This window comes from Oncorhynchus kisutch, linkage group LG24, assembly GCF_002021735.2.
Source record: "Oncorhynchus kisutch isolate 150728-3 linkage group LG24, Okis_V2, whole genome shotgun sequence".
Taxonomy (NCBI): domain Eukaryota; kingdom Metazoa; phylum Chordata; class Actinopteri; order Salmoniformes; family Salmonidae; genus Oncorhynchus; species Oncorhynchus kisutch.
In genome coordinates this window covers 44328405-44337772 of record NC_034197.2, presented here as the reverse complement: position 1 = coordinate 44337772, position 9368 = coordinate 44328405, and the positions used below count along the sequence as shown (strand labels likewise).

Sequence of the window (9368 nt, the reverse complement as noted above, 5' to 3'; positions counted from 1 at the left end):
TCCTGTGGAGTGAAACCAGGCTGTTTTGAGATCCTTGGGGAATTGACCACTGCTAATAGAAAGGTTTATAATATGCGTTATCATTTTTGCAGTGACACAAGCACTATCCTTTATGAATCTTGCAGGAAGGTTATCCAGCCCAGTTGCTTTGTTGGTGCTCATCAAGCATAGTAGATTGGCAACGTTGTCCTCTGTCACCTCCTCTGTCACAGCTCAAACTAATCATTAGTGATCCTTTGATGTGGTACAAGTTGATAATAAAGACTGGCCATAGTGTCCAGAGAAGGTGGGTAACTTCTTAACCAGAGATGAGGCTGAGAGTGGTCAAAATTGTGTTAAAAGTTCATTAGAGTTACCAGCCTCAGAAATCGGCAAAATACTGCACCTCAGATTGCAGCCCAATCACCAGACCTCAACACAATTGAGATGGTTTGGGATGAGTTGAGTGAAGGAGTGAAGGACCGCAGAGTGAAGGAAAAGCTGCCAACAAGTGCTCAGCATATGTGGGAACTCCTTCAAGACTGTTGGAAAAGCATTCCTCTTGAAGCTGGTTGAGAGAATGCCAAGAGTGTGCAAAGGTGTCATCAAGGCTTTGAAGAATCTAAAATGTATTTCGATTTTTTTAAATACTTTTTTGGTTACTATATGATTCCATATGTGTTATTTCCTAGTTTTGATGTCTTCACTATTATTCTATAATGTAGAAAATAGTAAAAAATAAAAAATAAATAAAAAAGAACAATCCTTGAATGGGTAGGTGTGTCCAAACTTTTGACTGGTACTGTATGTTTCAGTAAGATTGTAATTTTTAAATTTATTGCAATGGTTATCAACTGTATTGCAGGGATGCAATGTAAGTCGCAGAAAATTTAGGTGGTGGTGGCATCTGCAGAGAGGTATTTGTGTGTGCGAGACTTGAAGTGAGAAGAGTTTGCAGGGTGTGTTCAGTGAAGGTGTCCAATCCTTTCAGTCTGTTGGCCTGAGGTAGGACCAGAAAGATTTAAATATAGTGGAGAATGTTTTTGCTTTTGTTGTTTTTAAGGCAAAGTATAAGGGAGTTATACTCCAGTCCAGTAGGTGACGGTAATGCAACATGTATTGGATACCCGTCGCCGTTAAACCTAATCGAAGAAGAAATAGGTGCTCCCTGCAAGCGGTGGAATACCCGGCCGGTAACCGTCCATCAGTGTGAAAATTCAGTCCATCCTTCGACTTTGACAGATGAATAACGGACAATAACGTTAAGATTAGTTTTGAAGTTTGTTAGCTAAGCGTTTTTTTTTGTCTTGTATTTGAAAAATACAAATATATATATATAAATATATATACTACGGACCAGGCCCCGAGTAATATCGGATGTGGTGAGTCCTGCATACTTATATCGCCAATGTTAACTACTGTAGATGGCTACTGAAAAGGTCGAGTTCTTCCCCCATAAGTTGCTTTAACTAGCTACTTGCTAACAACTTTAGCCTAAATTGACATCGAGAAAATATCGACACATGTTCTACTTGATGGATAACGGACAGCCCATTTGTACTATTATCTGTATAACAAACTGGGTTAATAACGTCCCGAAGGAGACGATAACTAACGTTAGCTAATTAGTTAGCGCTAACTCTTTTACTGTAACGTCGTTTTGCATAAGCTAACGGGTTCAGTCAAGCTAGTCAGCTAGCCACCTAGCCAGCTAGCCACCTAACCAACTAGTCAGCTAGCCACCTAGCCAGCTAGCCACCTAACCAACTAGTCAGCTAGCCACCTAGCATGCTTGGCTAGTTGAACTGCGTCCTCGGCTTTTGTTAAGATCATGGATCCAGGAGCAGCGTTAGCTAAACTACCCATGTCATTAATAACGCTTGTAAACCAACTCGCAAGGCAACGACAAAAAAAAGGAGGGGAGAACATTTTAACAAGTGTCCCATGTGCACGGAGAATATGTTGTACTCATGCAGAAGAGAATCCATTTCCACTTTCTTGCTACAACAAGAGATCCGAACCCCCCCATGCCTCTCTTCCTCTGCACCCCCCAGGCCTCTCTTCCTCCGCACCCCCCCCCCCCCCCCCCCCAGGACTCTCTTCCTCTGCAGCCCCCATGCCTCTTTTCCTCTTTACCCCCCCCCCCCATGCCTCGTTTCCTCTTTACCCCCCCAGGCCTCTCTTCTTCTGCACCCCCCAGGCCTCTTTTCCTCTGCACCCCCCACCATGCCTCGTTTCCTCTTTACCCCCCCAGGCCTCTCTTCCTCTGCACCCCCCCAAGCCTCTCTTCCTCTGCACCCCCCCCCCCCCCAAGCCTCTCTTCCTCTGCACCCCCCCAAGCCTCTCTTCCTCTGCACCCCCCCAAGCCTCTCTTCCTCTGCACCCCCCAAGCCTCTCTTCCTCTGCACCCCCCCAAGCCTCTCTTCCTCTGCACCCCCCCAAGCCTCTCTTCCTCTGCACCCCCCCAAGCCTCTCTTCCTCTGCACCCCCCAGGGCCTCTCTTCCTCTGCACCCCCAGGGCCTCTTCCTCTGCACCCCCCAGGCCTCTTTTCCTCTGCACCCCCCCCCCCCCCCAAGCCTCTCTTCCTCTGCACCCCCCCCAAGCCTCTCTTCCTCTGCACCCCCCCAAGCCTCTCTTCCTCTGCACCCCCCCAAGCCTCTCTTCCTCTGCACCCCCCCAAGCCTCTCTTCCTCTGCACCCCCCAAGCCTCTCTTCCTCCGCACCCCCCCAAGCCTCTCTTCCTCTGCACCCCCCCAAGCCTCTCTTCCTCTGCACCCCCCCAAGCCTCTCTTCCTCTGCACCCCCCCAAGCCTCTCTTCCTCTGCACCCCCCAGGGCCTCTCTTCCTCTGCACCCCCCAAGCCTCTCTTCCTCTGCACCCCCCCAAGCCTCTCTTCCTCTGCACCCCCCAGGGCCTCTCTTCCTCTGCACCCCCCAGGGCCTCTTCCTCTGCACCCCCCAGGCCTCTTTTCCTCTGCACCCCCCCCCCCCCAAGCCTCTCTTCCTCTGCACCCCCCCCAAGCCTCTCTTCCTCTGCACCCCCCCAAGCCTCTCTTCCTCTGCACCCCCCCAAGCCTCTCTTCCTCTGCACCCCCCCAAGCCTCTCTTCCTCTGCACCCCCCCAAGCCTCTCTTCCTCTGCACCCCCCCAAGCCTCTCTTCCTCTGCACCCCCCCAAGCCTCTCTTCCTCTGCACCCCCCCAAGCCTCTCTTCCTCTGCACCCCCCCAAGCCTCTCTTCCTCTGCACCCCCCAGGGCCTCTCTTCCTATGCACCCCCCCAGGCCTCTCTTCCTCTGCACCCCCCCAGGCCTCTCTTCCTCTGCACCCGAGAAAAGCGGCCCACTTGGGCCTTTGTGATTTGCCAACCACTCCCTCCCCCAACACTCATTCGCTTCAATTCTCCCAAGAATGCTGACCCCCCCCCCACACCTAACCCCAATATGTGGCAGAGCAGTTCCATATCATTCACTTGGCTTGTGAGCCATCTATTCCAGCATGCTATTGTGTGTATTATTTGTGGGAGCATGTAGGAAAACAAGTGGATTATACAGCTAACTAAGTTCAGTCTCAGGTTGTTTTTGACCTAGTGATGTGATCTTTAACATTTAACAAGCAAGCACATCACTGCACCCATACCACAGATGGAAGGAGCCAGATCTCTCAGGATGTTTGAAGGATAGGTAGCTTAAATGTAATTTGAACATTTGAATTTGCATTCGTATACGCATCAAATCTAACTTTATTTGCTACATGCCCAGAATACAACAAGTGTAGACTTTACTGTGAAATGCTGAGCCTGAACCAGCAGTGCAGTTCAAGAAGAAGAAAATATTTATCAAGTAGAACAAAATAAAAAGTAATAATAAACAGTAGCACAATAACGAGTCTATATACTGGGGGCGCCAGTACCGAGTCAGTGTGGAGGCTATATACAGGGGGTACCGGTACAGAGTCAATGTGGAGGCTATATACAGGGGGCACCGGTACCGAGTCAGTGTGGAGGCTATATACAGGGGGTACCGGTACAGAGTCAGTGTGGAGGCTATATACAGGGGGTACCGGTACAGAGTCAATGTGGAGGCTATATACAGGGGGCACCGGTACCGAGTCAGTGTGCGGGGGTACAGGCTAGTTGAGGTAATCTGTACATGTAGGTGGGGGTGAAGTGACTATGCATAGATAATAAACAAACAGTGTAAATTGTCCGGTGGCGGTTTTTATGACTTGTTCAGTAGTCTAATGGCTTTGGAGTAGAAGCTGTTGACGAGCCTTTTGGTCCTAGACTTGGTGCTCCGGTACAGCTGTGCGGTAGCAGAGAAAACAGTCTATAACTTGGGTGACTGGAGTCTCTGACTCTGACACTGCCTATTATACAGCTCCTGGATTAAAATTCCCAAAGTTACACCTAATATTTCTATTGTATTAGTTATTCCATAAAACCGATCAGAATTTCAAAGAATGCCGAAGCCATGCCAGAATTGTTTCTTGCGGGGTGTGACGTAATATGGACCCGCCTATTTACTATAACGTAAACTCCAACAGAAATGCAGGGTCATTTAAAAACCCTGGAAAAGTCATGGAGTTTGATGTTTTTTCCCCAGGCCTGGAAAAGTTCTGGAAAATGATAAAAGTAATTGAAAGTAATTTAATTTCTGTTTAATGTAATTTATTTATGCAGTTTTAAAATATTTGATCAATAAAGTTTTTTTTAAATTCAACATATCAGCCAGGATCGGGATGACACTTCAACGTGTCTGTGTGTTTTTAAAAGCATCACCTGCATGTGTGGAAGTACATTTCCTGAAGACTATTTGTGGGCTTCAGCTGAATACAAATATTTTTTGCCTACCATAGCCATTTGATCTTTGATATATTGAATGAGCAAATTATTTAAAAAGGTATGTATTTGGTTGCAATGTTATACATCAAAGGTGGTCAACCATCCTCCAGGAGGGATAATGGGTGGTCAACCATCCTCCAGGAGAGATAATGGGTGGTCCACCATCCTCCAGGAGAGATAATGGGTGGTCCACCATCCTCCAGGAGGGATAATGGGTGGTCAACCATCCTCCAGGAGGGCTAATGGGTGGTCAACCATCCTCCAGGAGGGATAATGGGTGGTCAACCATCCTCCAGGAGAGATAATGGGTGGTCAACCATCCTCCAGGAGAGATAATGGGTGGTCAACCATCCTCCAGGAGGGGTAATGGGTGGTCAACCATCCTCCAGGAGAGATAATGGGTGGTCAACCATCCTCCAGGGGAGATAATGGGTGGTCAACCATCCTCCAGGAGAGATAATGGGTGGTCAACCATCCTCCAGGAGAGATAATGGGTGGTCAACCATCCTCCAGGAGAGATAATGGGTGGTCAACCATCCTCCAGGAGAGATAATGGGTGGTCAACCATCCTCCAGGAGAGATAATGGGTGGTCAACCATCCTCCAGGAGAGATAATGGGTGGTCAACCATCCTCCAGGAGGGATAATGGGTGGTCAACCATCCTCCAGGAGAGATAATGGGTGTGCAGGCTTTTGTTCCAGTACCCCTCTAACAAACCACATTTTAAGAAATTAGCTGCTCAAACGTTGATAAACAGACTCTGATGTGTTTGAGCAGGGCTTGAACACAAGCCTGCACACCCAGTAGCTCTCCAGACTGAGGGTTGACCACATGCGTTTAAAACAGTTGCCTAACAGCCTCCCAGTGGCGATACCACATGGGATCAGAGGTCGACCGCCTAACAGCCTCCCAGTGGCGATACCACATGGGATCAGAGGTCGACCGCCTAACAGCCTCCCAGTAGCGATACCACATGGGATCAGAGGTCGACCGCCTAACAGCCTCCCAGTAGCGATACCACATGGGATCAGAGGTCGACCGCCTAACAGCCTCCCAGTAGCGATACCACATGGGATCAGAGGTCGACCGCCTAACAGCCTCCCAGTAGCGATACCACATGGGATCAGAGGTCGACCGCCTAACAGCCTCCCAGTGGCGATACCACATGGGATCAGAGGTCGACCGCCTAACAGCCTCCCAGTGGCGATACCACATGGGATCAGAGGTCGACCGCCTAACAGCCTCCCAGTGGCGATACCACATGGGATCAGAGGTCGACCGCCTAACAGCCTCCCAGTAGCGATACCACATGGGATCAGAGGTCGACCGCCTAACAGCCTCCCAGTGGCGATACCACATGGGATCAGAGGTCGACCGCCTAACAGCCTCCCAGTGGCGATACCACATGGGATCAGAGGTCGACCGCCTAACAGACTCCCAGTGGCGATACCACATGGGATCAGAGGTCGACCGCCTAACAGCCTCCCAGTGGCGATACCACATGGGATCAGAGGTCGACCGCCTAACAGCCTCCCAGTGGCGATACCACATGGGATCAGAGGTCGACCGCCTAACAGCCTCCCAGTGGCGATACCACATGGGATCAGAGGTCGACCGCCTAACAGCCTCCCAGTGGCGATACCACATGGGATCAGAGGTCGACCGCCTAACAGCCTCCCAGTGGCGATACCACATGGGATCAGAGGTCGACCGCCTAACAGCCTCTGGGATCAGAGGTCGACCGCCTAACAGCCTCCCAGTGGCGATACCGCATGGGATCAGAGGTCGACCGCCTAACAGCCTCCCAGTGGCGATACCTCATGGGATCAGAGGTCGACCGCCTAACAGCCTCCCAGTGGCGATACCACATGGGATCAGAGGTCGACCGCCTAACAGCCTCCCAGTGGCAATACCACATGGGATCAGAGGTCGACCGCCTAACAGCCTCCCAGTGGCGATACCGCATGGGATCAGAGGTCGACCGCCTAACAGCCTCCCAGTGGCGATACCACATGGGATCAGAGGTCGACCGCCTAACAGCCTCCCAGTGGCGATACCGCATGGGATCAGACGCCGATTAATCGGACGATTTTTAAACGTTTTATGTATTTGTAATAATGACAATTACAACAATACTGAATGAACACTTAGTTTAACTTGATATAATACATCAATAAAAATCCATTTAGCCTCAAATAAATAATGAAACATGTTCAATTTGGTTTAAATAATGCAAAAACAAAGTGTTGGAGAAGAAAGTAAAAGTGCAATATGTGCCATGTAAAAAAGCTAACGTTTAAGTTTCTTGCTCAGAACATGAGAACATATGAAAGCTGGTGGTTCCTTTTAACATGAGTCTTCAATATTCCCAGGTAAGAAGTTTTAGGAGGAGCATTGGAGCAACGATACGCACCGCATCGATTATATGCAACGCAGGACACGCTAGATAAACTAGTAATATCATCAACCATGTGTAGTTAACTAGTGATTATGATTGATTGTTTTTTACAAGATAAGTTTAATGGTAGCTAGCAACTTACCTTGGCTTCTTACTGCATTCGTGTAACAGGTAGGCTCCTCGTGGAGTGCAATGAGAGGTAGGTGGTTAGAGCCAGGACTAGTTAACTGTAAGGTTGCTAGATCGAATCCCTGAGCTGACAAGGTAAAAATCTGTCGTTCTGCCCCTGAAAAAGGCAGTTAACCCACCGTTCCTAGGCCGTTATTGAAAATAAGAACGTGTTCTTAACTGACTTGTCTAGTTAAATAAAGGTGTAAAAAAAAAAAAAAAGGCCAAATCGGTGTCCAAAAATACAGATTTCCGATTGTTATGATAACTTGAAATCTGCTCTAATTAATCGGCCATTCCTATTAATCGGTCAACCTCTAGATCAGAGGGCAGCCTCCCAGTGTTGACACCACATGGGATCAGAGAACAGCCTCCCGGTGTCGACACCACATGGGATCAGAGAACAGCCTCCCGGTGTCGACACCACATGGGATCAGAGAACAGCCTCCCGGTGTCGACACCACATGGGATCAGTGAACAGCCTCCCGGTGTCGACACCACATGGGATCAGTGAACAGCCTCCCGGTGGCGATACTCACATGGGATCAGAGAACAGCCTCGCGGTGGCGATACCCACATGGGATCAGAGAACAGCCTCGCGGTGTCGATACCCACATGGGATCAGAGAACAGCCTCCCGGTGTCGATACCCACATGGGATCAGAGAACAGCCTCGCGGTGGCGATACCCACATGGGATCAGAGAACAGCCTCGCGGTGGCGATACCCACATGGGATCAGAGAACAGCCTCCCGGTGTCGATACCATATGGGATCAGAGAACAGCCTCCCGGTGGCGATACCCACATGAGATCAGAGAACAGCCTCCCGGTGTCGACACCACATGGGATCAGAGAACAGCCTCCCGGTGTCGATACCCACATGGGATCAGAGAACAGCCTCCCGGTGTCGATACCCACATGGGATCAGAGAACAGCCTCCCGGTGTCGATACCACATTACGCTGACTTGTTTTATACGTAGAATTATTGGTCATGGAAATTTGGGTTAAAAGTCATGGGGTGATCAATGGACATACTGCACATTGGTCGACTGTAATCAATGGACATACTGCACATTGGTCGACTGTAATCAATTGGCGGCTACAGAAAGATGCGTCAGGTAGCCTAGTGGTTAAGAGCGTTGTGTCGGGAGCCGAAATTTTGCTGGTTTGACTCCCCGAGCCTGCTAGGTGAAAAATCGGTCGATGTGCCCTTGACCAAGGCACTTAACCCTAATTTGCTCCCTTAAATCTCTCTGGATGAGCGTCTGCTAAATGACTCAAATGAAAACTGAGTGCACGGAATACCCAGATGCTCTGTAGGCCAATGCAGCAGCAGGTAGGAGTTCAGGTTCTCCATCACTGTGATGGATTTCCGTCACATGGATTCTCGAGAGGTCGTTTTTGACATATCCTTTCAAACATATCCTTTATCTGCTACATTTGTTAAATTTATTTAATTAATTTTTTAAAGGACGTTAGGTGGTTGCCTCAGCGACGCCTCTCCAACAGCACCCTGGAGAGATGTGCTAGGATGGATGGACAAGCAAAATACACTGAACAGAAATAGAAAAGCAACATTTACATGCTGGTTTCACGAGCTGAAATAAAAAGATCCCAGGAATGTTACATGTGCACAAGCTTATTTCGCTCAAATTTTGTGCACACAGGTACACCTTGTGCTGGGGACAATAAAAGGCCACTCTAAAATGTGCAGTTTTGTCTCACAACACAATGCCACAGATGTCTCAAGTTTTGAGGGAGTGTGCAATTGGCATGTTGACTGCAGGAATGTCCACCAGATCTGTTGTCAGATAATTTAATGTTAATTTCTCTACCATAAGCCACCTCCAATGTCGTTTTATAGAATTTATCAGTAGGTCCAACCGGCCTCACAACCGCAGACCACGTGTAACCACGCCAGCCCAGGACCTCCATTTGGCAGGTTATGCTGCGGGTTGGGGGGTAGGGAGGAGTATTTCTGTG

At 49.0% G+C, this 9368-nt stretch overlaps 1 protein-coding gene across 1 annotated transcript in view; it reads left to right on the top strand.

Annotated features, from left to right (window-relative positions):
- Window positions 1-1161: 1161 nt before the first annotated feature.
- LOC109882554 (ubiquitin-like modifier-activating enzyme 1) overlaps window positions 1162-9368 on the top strand; it is a 76518-nt gene continuing 68311 nt past the window's right edge. The window contains 1 exon segment of the mRNA XM_031803541.1: window positions 1162-1361. The gene's annotated coding sequence lies outside the window, so the exon portion shown is untranslated.